At 61.9% G+C, this 19,452-nt stretch overlaps 1 protein-coding gene across 2 annotated transcripts in view; it reads left to right on the top strand.

Moving 5' to 3' along the window:
• The first annotated feature begins 413 nt into the window (after positions 1 to 413).
• SHISAL1 (shisa like 1) overlaps positions 414 to 19,452 on the top strand; it is a 137,168-nt gene continuing 118,129 nt past the window's right edge. Inside the window, exon 1 of one of the 2 annotated variants that reach the window (XM_046646589.1) lies at positions 414 to 483. The gene's annotated coding sequence lies outside the window, so the exon portion shown is untranslated. The remainder of the gene's footprint in view (positions 484 to 19,452) is intronic. The other variant, XM_046646591.1, reaches the window with a different exon arrangement.

Genomic DNA, 19,452 nt, shown 5'->3' on the forward strand with positions numbered 1-19,452 from the left:
AAGTGCCTCCGTCTCTCTCTTCCAGAACGTTCCCAGGAAGCAACAACTCAGCCCAGGCACGGGCTAGTCGGAGCCTGGAGATCTCAGCTGGGATCCTGGCACCTGGGGAAGGGCCCGGCTCTAAAAATAAACTGCTCGCCTCAGCCTGGGAGCAGCTGTGCGAGCCTGGCGAGCAGGAGCAGCCGCCCGCCACTCCGGGCAGATGACGGCGGGCCTGGCCCGGCCAGAGTGCCCCCGTCTCTGGCAGCTGGCCACTGGGACAGGCTGGTGGCAGCTGGCAGCCAGGAATATTTGACCCCCGACTCCCGGAGGAGCCCCCCCCGCCCCCGCCGCCCTGCCGCACACGTGAATACACGTATGCCCCAACCTGGGACGTGCTCCGCAGAGCGTGGCCAGACTGCTCCCAGGGACCAGCCGGTGAGGGGCAGTGGGGACGCCAGGAGGTGCCCTCCGCATGCTGGACAGTGACAAGTCTCAGAACAGGTAAGGGGACGCTCCTCTCGCCCAAAGGGTCTGCCCTCCTGGAGGAGGTGAGGCCGTGGGCTTGGGGTGGGAAGGGCTCTGGGAGGGCTCGCACGTCCGTCCTCAACTCCGGGGCAGGAGCCATGATGCCACCTCCCTGCCCCGCTCCGTGGCCCAGCCTGGGGGGAACAGCCTGTCCTTTGCGGCTCAGAGCACTCTCGGTGGCTGCCTAAACGTCCGAGCCACGTTGGCTTAATTAGAAGCCAGCTGCAGGTAGCGGGTTTGCAGGAAGCAGGCTGAAAAGTTCGGAGACGTCGAGCAGGGTTGCCAGGAGCCTGGTGCCTTAGGGGAAGGAATGCCTCCTCATCCGGCTCTGGGGTGGGTGGGGGAGGATGGGGGGACCAGGTCCTGCCCTCAAGGGAGGCGGGCGGCCGCCTAGGAAGACCCTCCAGGAAGGTGGGGAGGAAGCTCAGGGAGACCCAGTTCCTGGGTGGCTCTCCGGATCCCCAGTTCTCTATCACACCTCAAGGTTCACAGGAAGAAGCCCGTTTCGGTGGGGGCTGCCTTGGGCATTGAGCTGGGCCCAGTGGAACTGAATCGAAGCGAGGGGACCCATCCTGGCAGCTCTGCACCTTTGTCCCCTAGTGCTCGGGGGGCTGTCAAATCTGACTTTCTGCCTAAATGGATTTCTGTGCCTGCTCCCTGGGCACGATGTTCACCCAAAGGAGATGCGATTAGGGCTAATTCCATCTCCTCCGGTGCCCGGGAGGGGGCAGGTGGGGAGAGGGGCTCCGCGGAGGGGGGCCTGCTGGCTGCCTTCATCCCCATTTATCAGAGGAGGGCAGGTGCTGGGCGGGTCTTGGCACTGGCCGGACCCCCGCGAGGTCTGCCCCAGCCTTTCCCAGGCACGAGGCAGGGAGTTCCCTGGGGAGTGGGACTAATGGAGACAATTTCTCGGGGCCTGACAGTGAGCTGCCTCTGCTTGCCGAGTCCTGCAGCCGCAGGGCTGTCGGGGGTCGGGTCCCGGTACGTGACTGCCGGAAGGAGGGCATGCCTGTGGGGGAAGGCCCTCCGTGGTGGTCCGTGGAGAAACGCTGGGTGGCCGCCTCTGGGTCTTGGACTGAGCACATCCTTCCTGTAAATACCACCCAGGACCCTCCGTGCCAGGCATCGGTGCCACCTCCCCGCCATGTGCTTTGCCCCATGGTCCCTCAGAGTCACCCCATGAGCTGGTACCCTTTAACCTTCTCCATGCACCCCAGACCCTGGCCCAGTAAACCCACCCCACGTCCCCCAGCTTTGGTGCCACTTCCGATCCTCACACGTGGCCTGTGTCACTAGGGCCAGCAATTGAGTAACTGTCACCGTCCGGGTTGAAATTCCACCTGGCACTTGCCCCTGGGCCACCGCTCCCCAGCATGCAAATCCTGGCAACCACACGGCCCCTCGAAACCTCAGTCTTCTCACCACCCAAAGGCGCTTATGCTGCCGTCCTCCTGGCTGCCGAGGATTTGCAGAGACCTTGGGCAGGACTCATGACACAGAGCTGGGGGCAGCGGGCGGGGAGGGGAACGTGTCTGCATCGGGATCATTTCTTCTGCACTAAACCCCGTGCCTCGAGGGCCGAGACCTCGCAGCACAGAACCTGGCACACAGTAGGCCTGCTTGTTGGATTCACGTACACACACAGGGGGACCGGCCGGAAATCGCTGAGTCAGTGTGACCACCAGCCTTTAAGGCGCTGGCCTTCATCTTGGGAACTTGTCTTAGTTCCTTGTTTCGGGGCAATTTGGTTCCTGTCTCATGTGTGTGTGTGGATGCCCAGCCTCCCCCACAATGCCTGTGAAGTAGGCCTGTCCCCAAGAGTCACCTCTGACCTGGCACAGCCTCAGTGGCCACCCGGGGAGGCTGGGAGTGCCAGAGGTGGTGGCCGGTTCAGACCCACTGACACGGCCACAGGGAACCCAGCAGCGGAGGCTGAAAACCAGGCCACGCACCCACACTCGCGACAGCCACCCCACCCATTGTGACCAAAGGCCAGGCTGGGGCCGGGGCTAGACGGACGTTATCTCACACATGGAACCACCCAGTTCTACTGCAAAGAATAAAACTCCGTAAGAAGGCACAGCTCAGCAAAGCGGGGCAGCTCTCCACGCACTTTACTGCGGGCAGAAGAGGCTGCATGTCGGAAGCAGAGATGGTGCCCGCCGGCTGCACGGACAGGCCTCCTGCCTTTGGCACGGAAGCTCTGCTCCAGACCCGCAGGGGCTGCGCCTCCCTGGTTGTGCCCACGTCCAGCTGTTGCTCTTGCCCCGGTTCCAGATGCTAAGGGCGAGGTCTGTTCTGCGGGTGACCCGCTCGTGCTCGCTTTAGCATCCTGCCATTTCCTCCGGGTTCTGTCCGCCCTCGGGGAGAGGGCTGAGCCTGTGTTCGTGTTTTCCCTGCTCCTGAGCTGTGCACATCTCCGCTGTATTGGTCAGCTCTTGCTGCAGTGACGCTCTGTAACAAGCATTCCCCAAATCTTGGCGGCTGACAGCAACCCAATGTATTTTTCTTGCTGCTGGGTCTGGTGTCTGGCTGAGCTGGGTTGGGTCAGGCTGGGCTGAGCTGGGCTCAGTGGCACTTGGTTCCAGGCTGTAATCCACTTTGGGCTGGCTCTGTGTTCTCATTCTGGGGCTGGGCCCCTCCAGATTGTGGCAGAGGAGTGAGAGACCAAGCCAGACGCCTTAGCCCATTAAAGGCATCTGCTCGCATTACTCAGTGTCATCTCTCATCCAGGTAGGTCACCGGGGTGGAGGGGCAGACTCCACCTGCTCTCCTGGGGGCACTGCAGGGTCACAGGGTAGAGGGAGGGGTGGAGATGGAGGGAAGGGGCCCTGTCTTCCCTGTCCACACACACAGCCCACACCCTCTCTGATTTATGCACACACTGCCCCCTCCAGCCTGGGTGCCCCCTGAGGACAGGCCCCTGCCCGATTCTCGCTGGACCACATGGCCCTGAGGATGTAAATATCCCTGAGACAAGGTCAAGTTCAGGGTCAAGAGGGGGAGTCAGCACGCAGCGAATGGCATTGTTCCCAGCTTAGGGGGTCCAGGGAGAGGAATGGAGCAGAGACCAAGGAGCACTTACGTGTCATGGACAGGACAGGGAAGTCTCACAGGGGAGGTGGCCCCATAGAGGGATTTCCGCAGGCAGAGGAGAGAGGGCAGACGGTACCCCGGGAGGGGGTGCTGCCCGTGCAAAGGCCCTGAGGCAGGAGAGCGGGAGCCACAGTTGGTCCAGCTGGCCCTGCTGCCACCTGCTGAGCAGACGGCCTGCCCTCTCTGGGCCCCAACTCTGCGGACAGTGCAGCCCCACGGCCCTTTAGGAACCGGCCCCGAGAACTCCCGCCAACTCCTCTGGCTCCGGCTCTAAATTAAGTAGTAAGCCAGAACCTCTGATCCCATTACTTGAATCATCATTGTCCTGCTCTTTGATCTTTCCTGGTGGCTGAGCCTGACACGGAGGCTCTGGAGAGCCGCTCAGCTGGCAGCGAGGAGAGGAGGCTGCTCGGAGTCTTAAAGTCACTCACGATTTCTCCAGTTCACCTTAATTTGCAAAATAACGAATGCACAGCCCAAATGCCCTTGAGCTCCGAGGGCATTTAAACACCAGCAGCTCGAACCCCTGCAGGGGGGGGGGGAGGACCTTCCCAGGTTCAATGATCCCGCAGAGAGGACATTTCGGGAAGGCGTCCTGTGTAAGTGGCGTTTGTTCAAGGTGTCTGTCCTCTCCCCACTCACGCCCCTTCCAGGCAGGCGGACGAGAACCAGAGAGGCCTGGATGTAGGGACGGCTCCAGTGTGGCAGCTGTGCCCTCGGCCTCTCTCAGCCTCCACCTGTGCATCTGTGAAATGAGCAGGTGACCCCTGCTCGGCGGCTCCCCCAGGAGAGCAGGGAGAATCGAGGGAGAAAGTGGGTGTGGAAGTGCAGGCAGGGGCGCCCACTCTGTGCACGGTGGTGGGGGGGCCGGGGGAGGAGGCAGCAGTGCAGGACCCAGAGGGGCAGAGGGAGGGGAAGGAGAAGGGGGGTGAGGGCAGAGACCACCCACCGTCCCTGCAGGAGGGAGGTCCTGGGAGGCCCCAGCACACCCCAGCCCCCAGGGCTGCTGGTGCCAGAGACCCTCGTGTGCCCTGGGGATGGCAGGGCCCCGCCCTCGCCCACTGTCCTTCCACGGAGGCCCGGGCCACCCCGACGTCACCTGCAGCTCTAGGAGGAGAGAAGCGAGTCCATGTTTTAAAAGTGAGTGATTGCACATGTGAGGAGTCGTATGAAAGCCAGTTTAGGAAAAAATGTTAACGAGCTGTCACCCGCCCATCCCAAGTGAGAACCCATTTCCTTTCTGTCACTCACCGTCCTTGTCCCACTTCTGAGGGCCAACCACGTGCACCGGGCCGTGTCCTCGGGGCTCTGGAGCTGACAGCCTGGGCCCAAACCCCAGCCCTGCCACCTTCGGCCACGAGACCTTGGCAAGTTGCTTTACCACCATGTGCCTCAGTTTCCCAGCCTGCAAATGGGGTCTCACTGAGCCCTAGGTGCACGGAATGCATTAATGTGTGCGAAGCTCTCTGCGGTGCCAGGCACTGGGGTGCTCTCCAGGAGACGTGGCCTGTTCTTGTCCCAGGTCCCTCTCCTGGAGGACCTCAGCCCGCCCTGGGTGACCTCGGGGGGCATCGACGGCAAGCTGGAGGGGGACCATCGCCTTGCAGCCTTGAGCGTCCTTTTGGCAGGTTTTCAGATGAAATCTTTTCTAGGGCTACTCTGATTGGAGGAGATGGGACGGGAACAAGGTGGGTGCCAGCCTGGCCTCCCACTGACTCCCCCACAGTGGAAACCCCCACCTCCGGAGCTCTCCTGCTCACCACGGGAACACGGTGCGACCCCCTCCCCCGCATCGCCTATCTCCTCTAGAAACCCACCTGGACCTGGGGGCAGCCAGCCCTCCCGCCAGTCCTGAATCCTGGCTGCCCCGTTGGGGTGAGCCGGGGACCCGGGTCTGCCTTCCCCGGCCGGCCTTCCTTCCGGGAGCCGTCCCTGAGCCTGCCCTGGCGGGAGACCGCTGGGTACCACCTGGTGGAACAGAGATGGAGTCTAGGAACTGCCAGCCCAGTGGTGACGTCACCCACGACCGTGGGGACTCTCCGGGGTCTCCCATGAGGCTCCTCGGAGTCCCCGGGGGCCCCTCTGGGACTGCCCCCCTCAGCCGCCTCCCCCGTGTGGGTCAGTCCCCATCTCTCTTCCCACGTCCATTGGTCTCTTTTTCTCTCTAGACCCTCTGTCTCTTCTCTCAGCCTCGAGTGGCCCTGAAATAAAGCTGGAGTGTCCTCTTTAGCAATTTCAATATATTAAATGCTTTCCATTCTTAATTCAAAAAGCGGATGAGTGGGTACTTGCCCTTTCTCTCTTTCAGAAAGGGACAGCAAAGGCCACCAAACCAAGTTAATTGATTCTTTTCTCCTGCGGCCAGAGGCCGGTCCTCGTCGTCATTCACACTGACCCTGTCGGCCTGGCAGCAGGAGGCACTTCAGGCCTGGAGCCTGTGCGGCGGGGTCCCCCAGGCCTCGGTGGTCCGGGAAGCGTTGGCCCCTCCCTCCATCCCCACGTTGGGCTCCTTTGGGCTCCGGTCCCTCCGGGGGTGGTGATGCTGGGGAGCAGGTTGTACCGTTCCTTCTTCACTCTGCTGAGCGCATCTCTGGAGTCCTTTATTCCGCGGCCCTGCCCTGGGGTGCTGATACGGTCGCTCTCCAGGGGGGACACTGGGCTCCAAGGCGGGCGGACACGCCCAAAGCCACCTGCAATTGTAGCAAAGCTGAGGCTCGAACCCCTGCATAGAGAAGCCTCAGAAGCCGAGTGAGGGACAAGGATCCTGACACAGGGGTCCCTTCGCCAGGTGCGGCCACCCGCTGGTCAGGCCCTGGCCGGGCGCCTCCTCCCAGAGTGTTCCTTTTGGGCATCCCCACCCTGCACACGAGGCCAGAGGGAGGAAGGGCCTTGCTGGACACACAGCTGGTGGCAGTGGCCGAGTGGGACCCCATGCATGGGTGGGGTCAGCCCGCACGTGTCTGCCGAGTTCGCGGTGTGGCCCCGAGCTGGGTGAGCCGTGCACCATCTGGGATGGATGGAAGTCTCAGAGCCCGGGACTCCTGAGGTGCCTGGGGGTTTGGAGGAGGCTCAGAGGCTCAGGGGCCCCTGTCAGACCCCTCTGACCACAGCGGCCATGGCCAAGCCACTGTGTCCTTAGCTGTAGGACGGGATGGTCACACCACACCTGGCACGGAGGCAGCCAGCCCTGCTCATCACCAGGAGGACGTCGGCTGGAGCGGCAGGCCGTGTGGGCACAGTTCCCCAGGTGCCCCGTGCACCCCAGGCTCTTTCCCGCTGCAAGCTCTGCGCGTGCTGCCCCTCCCCCAGGAGCGCTCTTCCCTCCGCCGCCGCCGGCCTCCCGCCCCTGTCTGCGGCTGAAGGCCACGTTCACATCCCTCGGCCACCGCCAGCCTCAACTCGTGCCCTGCGCCAGGCTGCTCCCCTGCCTCCGTTCTTGCCGTTCTCTTTGTTCCGAGGGCGCCTGTCTTCTTGGAAAAATCTATTCCTGATTCAAACATCGCCTCCTCCAGGAAGCCATTGTGACCTCCTCCGTCTTTCCCTTCGGACCTGTGCAGACTTCCAGGAAGGCACTAGTGGCAGTGGCCCCTCGGGGGACGTGCGTCTTTCTCCACCACGAGAGGGACTCCCTGAGGGCAGGGACAGTGGCTTATTGAACCTGACAAGGAGGAGCCCTTCTCAAACAGTGACCGTCATTACAGGACCAGCAAAGCTGCAGCGACGTGAGGAACCTGCCGGCATTTCCTCCAGCCAAAGAGTACGGTGTCTTCCTCCGCTCACCCGCTCCATCTCTCCTACCCAGGGAGAGGGGAGGGCCCAGCTTTTTCTGGATTTCTGAGACACAGAACTGGGGAAATAAACTGAGAGAGAGAAAAACGGGAAGGACCTGTTCGCTGGGTCAGTTCCCGAGCTTCCTTTGTTGTAGAGAATTTTGATCGCGGGCAGAATGGAGAGAAAACCATGAAGCAACCAGACAGGCTGGGACAGTAAACAAAGGACCAGAGAGCCCGCAGCTGGGCTGAAAGGAGGGACTGAGAGCCACAGGGGTAGAGGGAGAAAGGAATCTGGGAAAGAACGTGATGCTCTGCAGAGACCGGGCCACCTGGCGCCTCGAGGTTCTTTGGGTCACATTATATTGTTGTTAAAAACCAGAGATTCTGCTGCGCAGAGGCACCCCAGCCTGCCGTGACCCCAAATGTCACCGTCGGGTTGATGTCCATACCCCTCTCTAGTTCAGACCCACTGGCCACGGGTGAACTCTCTGCGATTCCTGGCTAGGCGCAGGGGTCAGAAGGCCCTCTCCTGCCCCCCTGCCGGAGAGCCGCAACCTTCAGCCCTCAGCCCTCAGCCCGCTGCCCGCACCTGAGCTTTGAGTCTCAGAGCCCAGCTGCCCTCTGAACGCAACTCCCAAGCCGTGTGACCCCCGAGATCGGTCACTCGCAGGGACCGGCAGCTCCTCCAGCTCCTAGGCCGGCCCGCCAGTTAGCGGGCACCGGGTCTGCAGAGAAAGTGCATCGTGAATGATGAAACACTAGCAGACAATTAGGGCTCCTTGTGGCTCCTTGTGAACGCTGCTTTGCTCCTGAGAAGAGCGTGGATGTCATCCAGCTGTGTCAGTGGGAACCCTCCGCACTCTGAAAACCCGTGCTTTCCCAGGACTTGCCATCCAGAATAAGGAACAGGGTGGTCAGAGCTGACGGGCTGCAGGGGTCAGCTGCGAAGATGCCAGCTCAGCCATCGATCGGTTTATGGGTCCCTGCTCAGCAGGATGTGGGGGAGAGAGTGCGGGCTTTATCGCCTGGCTGAAATGAGCTTACACCCCCACTGCAGCACTTAGTAGCTGTGTGACCTCGGGCAAGTGACTCAAGCTCTCTGAGCTTCATGTGGCCTCGTCTATAAAGCGAGGCCCGAATACCTGTACCATGGAGTTAATGGGTCAGACCACCAAGTGAGAGGAGAAGGCACATGGCAGGGGCTCAGGGAACAAGGACAACAGTTAGTTAATAGATACCACCTTCCAGCCAGGAGGACTCAGCTGACCTGCCTGGAGTCCCAGACACAGCCCTTGGTCACCGTGTGAGGTGGGGCAGTTCCCTCAGCTCCTCTAAAAACAGGACGAATAACGCTGTGCAGGGCTGCTGTGTGGGTCTCATCAGATGACGTGGGGGAAGATGCTTTGCAAACTGTGAAGTGCTGTGCAAATATCACGAGTAGTTGCTAGAAGCCGTAGCAGCAATGACATGCAGGCCCAGGCTGGCTCTGGTGCTGGGATGTGCTTTGTGCTGGTGTCTGACGGCTCGGTGGGCTGTCCCCGAGCTATGGCCCAGCGGTTAGGAGGGTGTGCTGTGAACTTGGACCACCTGGGCTGTGTGACCTGGTGTGAGTTCCTCAGCCTCTCTGTGCCCCAGCTGTGCCTCATCTGTAACGTGGCAGAGCCCTGCCCTTCCCAAGTGCCCGGTAGATGTGCGTTAACAGCCGTCGTCTGGGACAACAGCTCTCATGCGTTTCCTCTTTGGTGCCTTTGGCTTCCCTTTAGCAGGCCACGATCTACTTCTCCAGCCGACCAGCCTTGCACGCCCCCCCTCCCATTAAGCCCCACTGACCCCCTTCCAGCCCTCTCCTGCCTCTGCTGTCCCAACCTGGCTACTGGCTACTGTGCTCCAGGAAGCCGGGACCTCGGTTCCCCCCCTCCGACCCCCACCCTCCAGGAGCCCCGCCTCCTCAGGCATGTTGACACTTGCTGTCTGTCCCCTCCGTCAGCCGATGCTGATGTCTCACACCCTCTGCACTCAGGAAACGAAGCTTGGGGGGCGAGTAGCTTGCACAAGACCCCGGAACCCCGCAGATGCCAGCGCAGAGCCAGGAGCCAAGCCAGCCCCGCTTCCGAGCCCGAAACGCCCCCGGCAGCGTGGACAGCGCCCGGCTGCCTATGGTCGCCAGGCTGAGGACCCCTGGGTGACCTGACGATGTGGTATTTGTGAGAGAGTGGACCCGAGTCCCAGATGCGAGCTGGACCCTCAAGGGACGGGCCCGGGAGACCCGCCGCTCCACCTCGCCCTGTCCACCCGCCTCGCTTCGCGCTCCTGTTGCCCCAAGTGTCCACACCCGCAGGAGGCCTGCTGGGACTCCTGTCCTCCTCGGCACCCGTCAGCCACGGGGCTAAGGCCACTGCCCTCCCCAGGGCAGCCACAGCCTCCCCCCGCTGCAGTCACACAGGACGATGTCCTGTCCCCAAGTCCTCTGTGCAGGCAGACACCTCCTTGCCTTGCCGGCTGTCCCCTCCAGCTGGAGCACCTCTCCCCTCGACTTCCGTTACAGCCCGACTCCTTCCCTCAGGAGGAAGCGGCCCTCCTGGGTGACCCCACACTGTGTTCCACTTGGAGGTTAATGTTCTGCTGTCTGTCACCAGACCGTGGTCTCCCCCAGGCAGGGCTGGAGTCCCGCCCGTCCCTGGGTCCTCACGGCCAGGACAGAGGTGGTGGGTGTCCATGGGGATCTGGGCACTGCAAGGAAGGACAACGATCCCACGGAGGAGACTGGAGGGCAGGGAGCAGCCTCCCTGGGAAAGGGACACTTAAGCTGAGATCTGCTGACAGTTGGCAAGGGGAAGTTGAGGAACAGCATCCCAGGGAGAGGGAACAGCATACGCAAAGAGCTGGAGGTGGGAGTGATCGCTAGAAACCAAAGTGAGACCCATGAGCCTGGGGGTGGTCCAGTGTGGCCCGCAGGCGCCCGGCCACACCAGCTCACCGAGGCCTCTCTGATGTGCTGGGCTTGACAGCACTGTGAAGCCACGTACTATGTCATCCCCACTTTAGAGTGGAGGGAACTGAGGCTCAGGGAGACAGAGCGACTTGCCAAAGGTCACACAGCAAAGGCAGAGGGGGCGCAGAGACAGGCCTTGGACCCCACCCGCGCCACTCCCCCCACCAGGCTCAGCCTCCGTGGCTGGTTTTCCTGCTCTCGGAGGCAGAGAAGCACCACGTCCGGGCTGTCCTGCTTGGCTGGCACCTGTGGGCCGGCCCAGGAAACCAGTGTTTCAGGTCCATTATTTCCAACACGCCGGCGCTTTGCTTCGCTCGGTGAGCGCCTCCCAACTGCGTATTTCCTCGAAGAACCACAGGCAGCCCACAGGAACCGGGGCTTGTCTCCACGGTCAGGAGCTGCTGAGTTCGGCTGAGTTTCTAACATCTTCATGACTGAACGGACTTTCCGACCCAGGGGGAGCCCCCGGGGGCGGCTGGTCCTCCTGGGAGGAGCGGGCTTGTCTCTGCCTCCCCTCTGCCAGGGCAGCCTGCCGGGCCAGCCGGCCACCGTGCAGGGGACAGCCCTGTCCCCCTGTAAGAGGAGGTGGCGGAGAGCTGGCAACGGGGCTGCCCTGTGCCAGCCCTCGACACTGGTGAGCTCGTTCACCTCTCTCAGCCTGAGCTTTTTCATCTGCAAAACGGGCAAAATTTTGCAGGTTTGTTGTGAGGTTTGACAGATCCCTGAGCAGTGCTCGGCACGGGCCAGCACAGAGAGGTGTCTGCCGGCATTGGCCGTTGGGGGGTAATTGCAATTTACACAGGAACGCCGGACTCCTTCCTCGCCGTCAGCTGCTACGGCCCAGGGAGCAGTTTCCGCCTCGCTCCTGCTGCCTGTAGGACCTCACGCATGCCTCGTCCCCTCTTGCTGTTCCCTGTGTTTTTCCCTTCTCCCCTGCACCCCCCAGGGCCAGCATCTTCTCTTCCTCCAGGCTCAGCCTCAGTGTCACCTTCTAAAGGAGCCTCCCCAGACTGCCCTGTCATGCTTCTCTGCGCAGCATCCACTATGACCCCCGACTCCTCCTCTAGCCTTAAATTGCCTTCTCCCTCTGAAAAGAGGGCTTCCCCACCCCTTTCTAGTTTCTCTCCGCTCCCCCCCTTTTAATTAAAGTTACATAGGCACATGGTTATGTATAATGCATATGCAAATCTTACGGAACCGATAAGATGAAGAGCAGAAGCCGCCTCCGCGCCCATCCCCCCCGCCCAGACCCTCTTCCGGGAGCCGACGGCTGTTCTGCGCTTTGCTTATAGCTCTGCCGATTCCCTTTATAACTTTAAATAATACGCTTCCACCTCTTCTTATCGACTTGAACAATATCTGCCGGCTCGGCTCTGGAACGCCAGGCTCTCGCCCACGCGCCCTCTCCACCTCTGCTGGCATTTTCTTTCAGGCCCGGCCCCACTGGCTCCGTGATTTAAAACACAGACGGCCCTGGCCATCGCCTGCTGACTCTGGGCTCCTCTGCCTCTAGCTTCCCCATCAGGCCAGCTGCCAGAGGGAGCTCCCAGTCAGAGCTGTCCCCTGCCGAAAGGTCCCAACACACGCACCCACGGCACCGACGGTTGGGTCCAGACTCTGTGGTGGCCCCTGGAGCATGCGTGACCCGGCCCTGGGGTCTAGCACCTCCTGGCATCCTCCGTGACCCCGTCCCCAGCATCACCAGCCCTCCTTCAGGTCCTCACTCCTCAGGCTGTTCCCCGGGCGAGAAGTCTGTTCCCCTGCTGGCTCCTTCTTGCCTCTCATCCCCAGCTTTAAAACCCCTCTGCCCGCGGCCTGCCCTGCACGGCCATTCTGAGCCCCCCTCTCAGACCCTCTACCCCACAGCCGGCAGCTCTTGGCGCCTCTGCTGTTGCTCTCCGATGTGGGTGCACTTCTTGTCCGGCCCTCCCATGGGAGGAGGAACTGGGTGGCTTTTGACCTTGGCTGTGACCCCAGTGCTTAGGGCGCTCAGCGGGCGCCAGGCAGAGAGTCCGCTGACAAGACCAGGCCAGACATCGAGCCCAGGTTCTCGATTTGCCCACTCGGGCAGCCTCGAGGGCGAGGCCCCCACTCCGTGCCTCCTCTTCCCGCTGCTCCACCGCGGGGCCGCTCGCCGTCAAGGGGGAGGGCGTCTGCCTTCCGGGCAGAACAACTGACCATCACTCGTCTGTGCTCTGTCGGGGACCAAGTCTGCGAGCTGGAAATTAATAAATAGGGCTCTCGAGGTTGGTGTTACGTGAATATTATTCCCTGAGCAGCCACGGAGTGTGCTGGGGCCTGCAGACAGACAAACAAGCGTGACCCCAGCTGCAGAAGGCGTGCCCCTCAGAGGAGAACCTGCCTAGAGACACTTTCTGACCTGCTTTGGGGTCTCCCTGCTGCTCTGCATCGCCCAGGCAGCCCACCCCCATCCACGCCGCCTTCTCCTGGGCCTGGGCTTGATTACACGCAGGTCACCTGGATGCATGTGTGTCTGCAGCCAGACTCAGGTGTGCACAGGGCCTGGGACTCATGTGTGCGTGCGTGCAGGGCGAGGGGGTGGGCCAGCTGCCTTCCTCCTCGTTGTCTGGAGAAGTCACCATTGTGCCTCCATCCCTGTGGACAGCCAGCGTGGCGCAGAACTGTTCAAAGCTCTTCCCCCAGAACTCTGCTGGCCTCACTCCGTGGTCTGCCCGCTCCCTCGGCCGACGGGAGAAACCTGCCACGGGTCAGGCCCCAGCTCCCCGGCCAGGACTGCTTCTTCCCTCCGTGAGCTCTCAGGGTTTTCCCCGACTGTCGTCACTCTGAATGTCACCAGGCGTGCGTGTTTTCCCGTCGTTAGTCCTGCTCTATGATTACCGGGCACATTCGATCTGGAAACATGATGCCCGCTGCAGCTGGGGGGGGGGGGGGGGGGGGGGCACGCTTCTCCTATCGTTATTCCTTAAACTCTGATTTCTCTCCTGCACTGACCCGTGCTCTCTCGAGAGCTGCTCCCAGATGCTGCTGAGTCTTTGTCCTTCTGTCGCGTGTTTCCGGGGTCCCTCCACTTGTCTTCTGGAACACCAGCTTGATCCACAGCCGCGTCTGGTGATGACCCGATCTGGCTGCTGGGCTGTCTGTGGTAATTTCTGCGATCTCCCATATTCCAAACATCCCAGTGAGTCTCTCGTGTTCCTCTGCTGCCCTCTCATCACCCTGCAGCCAGGCGGGACCCGCCAGGCACACTGCCCCGGGGTCGAGGTGTCAAAGGTCACGGTCACCAGCTACTCTGGGTAACAAGAGTCGGGAGGGACCAGACAAGCTCCCCATCCCCAATGGGACCCCACCACTGCACCCTGACCGTCCTACCCTCTGGACTTGTTCGGGCCCCACGAGGGAGACCACGCTTCCTCTCACTTCCGGCTGAGGGTCACTCTGCTCCCCCTCCAGCCCTATGCCCTCCAACCCACCCGGGGCCCCTCTGCTCCCTGCTGGCACAGGCAGGCGGTCATCCTCTCCACGCCCACTTTCTGCTCTCGGCGGCCCCAGGGAGGGGCGGGCAGAGTCCCGGGGCACAGTGTGCCATCTTGGCCAGGAATCCGCCCTAAGAGGGCAGCTTGGCGATTTTCCTGGCAAGCAGATTTACAGTGTGTTTGTTTCTTTCTCCTAAATATGGAGGCACTGTTTTCTCAGGGCTTGACCGGCAGGACCCAGGTGTCGGTCGGGCACGTGTGCGTCGCCCACCTCCTGGAAGCTCCAGGGCACCTGGCAGGGAGGGGGTGTGGTATTTATTTCTTGTCTGGCCCGGTGGCGGGTGTTGACCTGTCGGCAGCATGCTTGTGTCATTTCTCCCCTTGCGGACCCGGGGCCCGGCCGAGGCAGGGATCCCTCACTGGTTTGCCACCTGCTCTCCAGGCTCCAGAGCGGGGTTTGGGGAGCCTCCTGCAGCCCCTCCGTCGGGGTGACATGTGACGAGACTCAGCAGCCCTTCCCGGCTGGCTGTGCGGCAGGCCCGGGTGTGTCTCCTGCACAGAAGGGGAGGCCTCGAAGGATGTGATTCGGCGGCCGCTGCTGCCAACTCCTGCAGAGCCCAGGGCTCAGAAAAGCAAGAGCCGTGGCTCAGAGAGCTCGAGTGACTTTGCGGGGCTCACACAGCATGTTGGAAGTCTGTTTTAAAGCAGTGCTTGGCTGAAAACGCAAACAATATTCCTGCACCCGGGAGATGCTGCGAGAGCCCCACTGGTGAGAGCAGAGAGCAGATCCTGTGCCGGGAAGGTAGCTCACAGCGGCCGCATCTGTGTTCATTCGTCCCCCCATCCATGTGCACGCCCTGCCCCGGGGGGGAGAGGCCCGGGCCGAGCTCAGGCCGTCAGCCTTCAGACACAATCGGCTGATTAGATTAACGTTCCTCCCTTGGCAGCGCCCGGGAGGGCGGAGAGTGATTATAAGAGAGTTTGGAGGGTGATGGTTAATGGAAATCGTCCCGGCAGCTGGTCCGGGTGGAGGGAGGCCCGGCCATCCGAATGCCTTTCGCGGTTGTGTTTTCCATGGAGGACGCATGGGGGAGGCGGGCGGCTCCTGACACGCTGGCTCCCGGGGCTGGGGCTGCGGCTGCTGCAGGAGGTCAGCTCACTCGGGACGCCCCCGCCTCGCACATCCCCCCACCCCACGCAAGGAAGCTCCCCGAAGCTGCAGGGTGGACAGAGTGGTCACGCACTGTCCTGGAACAAGGGACAGACGTCACATATGACAGGAATGCGCCCTGTGCTCCAGTCACGGGGCGCTTAGCTGGCACAGCAGGTGGGTGGTCACGAGGTGAGCTCAGTAGGTCAGTAATTATCCTTCGTTTCTGGGAAGAGATGCTTATCCTTAAAGAAATGCTGATACGGGGGGAGGCAACATCCCTATCTTTTAAGGGCATCATTTTTGGCTCTGGGACATCGTAAATGTTTAAAACAGATGGACGATGTCTGCTCAACAAGCTACATCAGGCCTTTCTGGAAAAACAAGCTTGGGCAGAATTAGTTGTAAACCAAATGGCTTCCTCATACTTCAATATCTTATTGCTTTTCATTTATTCATCAGGATGGACAGGCATTAACTAGGAAGAGAGGACGGGAAGAGGGAGGAAGAGCACTTCAGACATAGGGAACAGCATGGGCAAGGCCCTGGGGTAGGAAGGAACCTAAAGCGTGCAGGAAGAGAAGAGCTCAGAAAACAGGGTGGGGCAGGATGTGCAGTGGGGCTGGAGAGGTGGGCAGTGGCCAGTCCCCCAAGCCTTACACAGAGCCGAGCATAAGGGGGACCACATGTCCGGAGTGGCTGAGGGCGGCCCAGTTACATCTGTTATCCCAACCTCATTAACGGCTCCTCCTTTGACATTTAAGAGTCCAGTCTGGGTTTGGATGATGTGTTATAAGTCTGTGGAGGATCTGGGGGTTTATCCCGAGGGGAGGCGCTGGGAGCCGACACCATCAGGCACGTGTTTCAGGAAGAAGAGTGCTGACGGTGGGACCAGGAGACCAAGCTGGAGGTGGGGGCGGCTCAGCCTCGGGTGTGGCAAACAGGGTGGAGAGCGTGATGGATCTGAACCTGTCCAGGAGGTGACCGAGCTTCTGGAGGCGGGCAGGGGCAGGGCACCGAGGGCTCCTGGTTTGTGCGCGTGGACGGGCCACGGCTGCTCCCCCGGGAGAGCTCTGGGTGAGGACGTCTGGGGTGGGAGGGCGTGGGTCCCTTTGTGTGGACGCTCCGGTTCCAGGAGCACACGGCCCCTCCCGCCCGGCTCCCCGGGCCCTTCCTGACACACGCGCCCAACACACGTGTGCGCACACACGTACACGCGCTCACCTGCCTCTGGAGTCAACGCAGTGCATCGGTTATGGGGGGGCACCCGCGTGCGGGCTGCACCCACTCGGTTGGCCGTGGTTGTTTTCCATGTTTCTCCCTGGGGAGGGCTCTCCGTGGGGACCCATTGGTGGCCCTAATGGCCTCCAGTCACTCGGGATAAAGGCTCAGTGCTCCCCAAGGCCCCCTGGCCCTACAGGGTCTCCCCTTGGCCCCCTCTCTTCATCTCCCCACCCGCTCTGCACCCTTTGCCCCACCCCCACCCCCACCCAGTATCTAGCCACTCAGACCTTCTGGCTCTTCCTCAAACCCAGGTCTCAGCCGTCCCCATCTTCTGGAAGCCCCCGGAAGGCTCCTCCTAGGCTCTGCCCACGGCTCCCTCCTCATCCTCCTCTGCCCGCTTCACACCCCAGAGGAGCCGCTCCCAGCAGAACCTGCAGAAAGCAGGAGTTCAACACTCTTGCTGGACTTTCTGGACGAGGCAGGCCAGAGCCCGGGGAAATCAGCAGTCTGTAAACACAGGCACGGGGGGCGAGTCCCTCCCCGTCACGTCAAGGCACCTGCACTTCCTCTCGGCCCTCCAGGGCTGCCCTCCGGCCGCCCTGCACACTGGCCTGGGGGTGGGGGCAGGCAGAGGAGGACGGGCGCTGGGGGGCCGTCCGGACTGGGCTGAGCTGGGGGTGGGCCCCTGGCTCTCCTGCTCCTCCCTGTTTGACCTCGAGTGAGCCCCTCGCCTCCAAGTCTCTGCCCAGTGATGTCCCGAGGGCTCCTCAGGTGACCTGGCCTTCGGGCTCTGTCCTCTCCCTCCGTCCAGGACAGTGCGCACCCGCCAGCTGCCCTGCGAGCAAATGCTCCTGCTCACGGCTGAGGAGGGAGTTTGGGGCCAAGGGGGCAAATAGAAAGGAGGGTAACCGCGAACAATGGCCGGGGGAGTCTGGGAGGGCTCCCGGAGGAGGTGGTTTGAAGGGGACTTTGGCGCAGGGAGAATGTCTACAGGCAGAGGCAAGGGAGAGGCACCCAGCCTGAGCAAAGGCCCAAGGCAGGAAGGAGGTGCAGCAGCCCAGACGGAGTCAAATCACAGAGGGCTGGGCGCCTGGAGGGGCCTGGAGAGGCTTGGAGGGGCTGCTTGAGCCCAGCTTCCGTGGGCCTCGACTGCCAGACCAGGGCAGCCCTGGAGGCCTTCGAGGGTTTGCACATGTTCAGAGCTGTGTTAGAAGCTTCCAGATGCCATTTCAGATCAACCAGCTGGCGTGACACCCCTCTGTGGCTGGGCCTGTGCTGGGTCCTGGGCACCCAGGCTGGAGCCTGCCCTCGAGAGGCCCAGCTCCTGCATGGAGGCAGGAAAATCAGCATCGTGTTCTCCGCGCCATGATGGGGAAGTCTGGGGTTACTCTAGCTGATCAAGGAGGGCTTCCTGGAAGAGGGCACCCTGAAAGCAGCCTTGTAAGCCAGCCAGGCGGGGAATGAGGCACGACCAGGGCCCTGCGAGGCCGAGCTGTGAGCGGGCTGAGGGTGGGGAGGGCAGAGGCGCCTCAGTGACAACCGCTGACGGCCTGTGCCCAGGCGGCCTGACCTCTCCCTCTGTGCCACCCCGTTGCTTTCTCAGCTACCCCTCTGGGCAGACGTTACTTTTCTGCCGTTTACAGATGAGGACACTGGGGTTCGGGAGGTTGGGTGACCTGCCGGGAGTGGCTGACCCGGGAGTGGCTGACCCGTGAGGGTCTTGCACTCAGCCTGGGGTCGGGCGGCCACCGGGGTGGCAGGTGGCTGCTGAGTGTCACGGAGGGGCTGGGCCTCTCCAGGAGGGCGGCAACTTCAGGCTGGAGAAAGACAAGGTCAGACTCGGACCTTGGAAGGTTCCCCTGGGAGGAACGGCTGAGCCCCTAGAGGCTGGATCAATGGGTGGCAGAAAGCTCTGGAAAGGGCGCCCCCGGAAGTCGTTGGAGCTGTTTGGAGTGTGGCCGCGGCCACCTGAGGGTGGCAGCAGGGACCCGGCCACCCAGGAGGCATGGCCCCTGCCGGAGCCCAGCCAGAGGGGGGTGGGGGGCGTGCGGCGTGCAGCCGCCACAAGGACCCTGATGAGGAGGCGATTATGTCTTGAGCTTTGCTTTAAAAACCTTAATGGATTTTTTTCCGCTCCATAAAGCCGCCCTGCGGTCTAGGAATGATAATTGAGATCCGGGAACAAGACCGAGGCTGCGGAGAAGTGAGCATCCGCTCCCCGCCCCCTCCCCAGCTGGCCGCGCTCCGGGCAGCGTGAGTGCTAGGCCGCCGTCCGTCCCCGCCCTCCGAGAAATCCTAGCTGGTGTCCTGATGTGCCAGCTCTGGCCGGGCTCTGCCAGTGCGAGCGCACAGTCCTCACGGCGGTCCTGCAAGATAGGGCTGCTGTCATCCCATTCTCGGGTGGAAAAACTGAGGCACAGATGCCTGTGGGCTCATCCACTGCACCCAAGCACCTCTCACCTCTCAGGAGGTAGGGACTCCTGACCCAGGAGCCCCACCCCTACATCCAGCACTGAGCCTTGCATGCCTCTGGTGATGGGGTGCTCACCACCATTCTTCACAGAAATCCAGATGCTCTGACCACCCACCACATGGGTGCAGGCCGTCACATCTGACGGTGGCCTCGCCCCGTCTGTCCCTGCCCTGCTCCCACACCAGTGTCACTCCCTGCCTGGCTCAGGAGGCACAGGGGACGGAGCCAAAGTTAAGAGCCACATATTCCTGGTAGCGCCAGCCATCCCTGTGGGCTCCTCCCCCCACCAGGGTCATCCTGGCCCCACTCACCTGTCCAAGGTGGGCAAGAGGAAGTGACATGCTGGGGCCACCTGGCCACTGGACTCCTCCACCCCGGAGCCCCATCTCTCCTGGTCCGTGCCCTCCCTCTCCACCTCCACCCCACGCTCCTTGCTGGGAAGTCACAACAACAACAACGGCAGTAATGATAGCAGCTAACACGTGCAGCCTCTGCAGGTGCCGGGCCTTGCTCTAAGCAGTTCACACGTGTAAACCCTGGAATCCTCGCACCTCTGTACAGAACACCCCACATTGATGCCATTTTACTGCTGAGGACACTGCCCAGAGAGGCTGAGACACCTGCCCAAGGCCACACAGCTCCCTAGTTGAGGGACCCCGGGGGCGTTGCTCTTGTTTGCTGGTGACCAGGGAGCCGTAGGGCCTTTGGTCCCTGAGATGGGCCTTCTGACACCGGGAGCAGCACCTGTCCTCAGTGCCCACTGCTGGGGCAGCTGTTTACTG

This window comes from Equus quagga, chromosome 19 (genome assembly GCF_021613505.1).
Source record: "Equus quagga isolate Etosha38 chromosome 19, UCLA_HA_Equagga_1.0, whole genome shotgun sequence".
In the NCBI taxonomy this organism is placed as follows: Eukaryota; Metazoa; Chordata; class Mammalia; order Perissodactyla; family Equidae; genus Equus; species Equus quagga.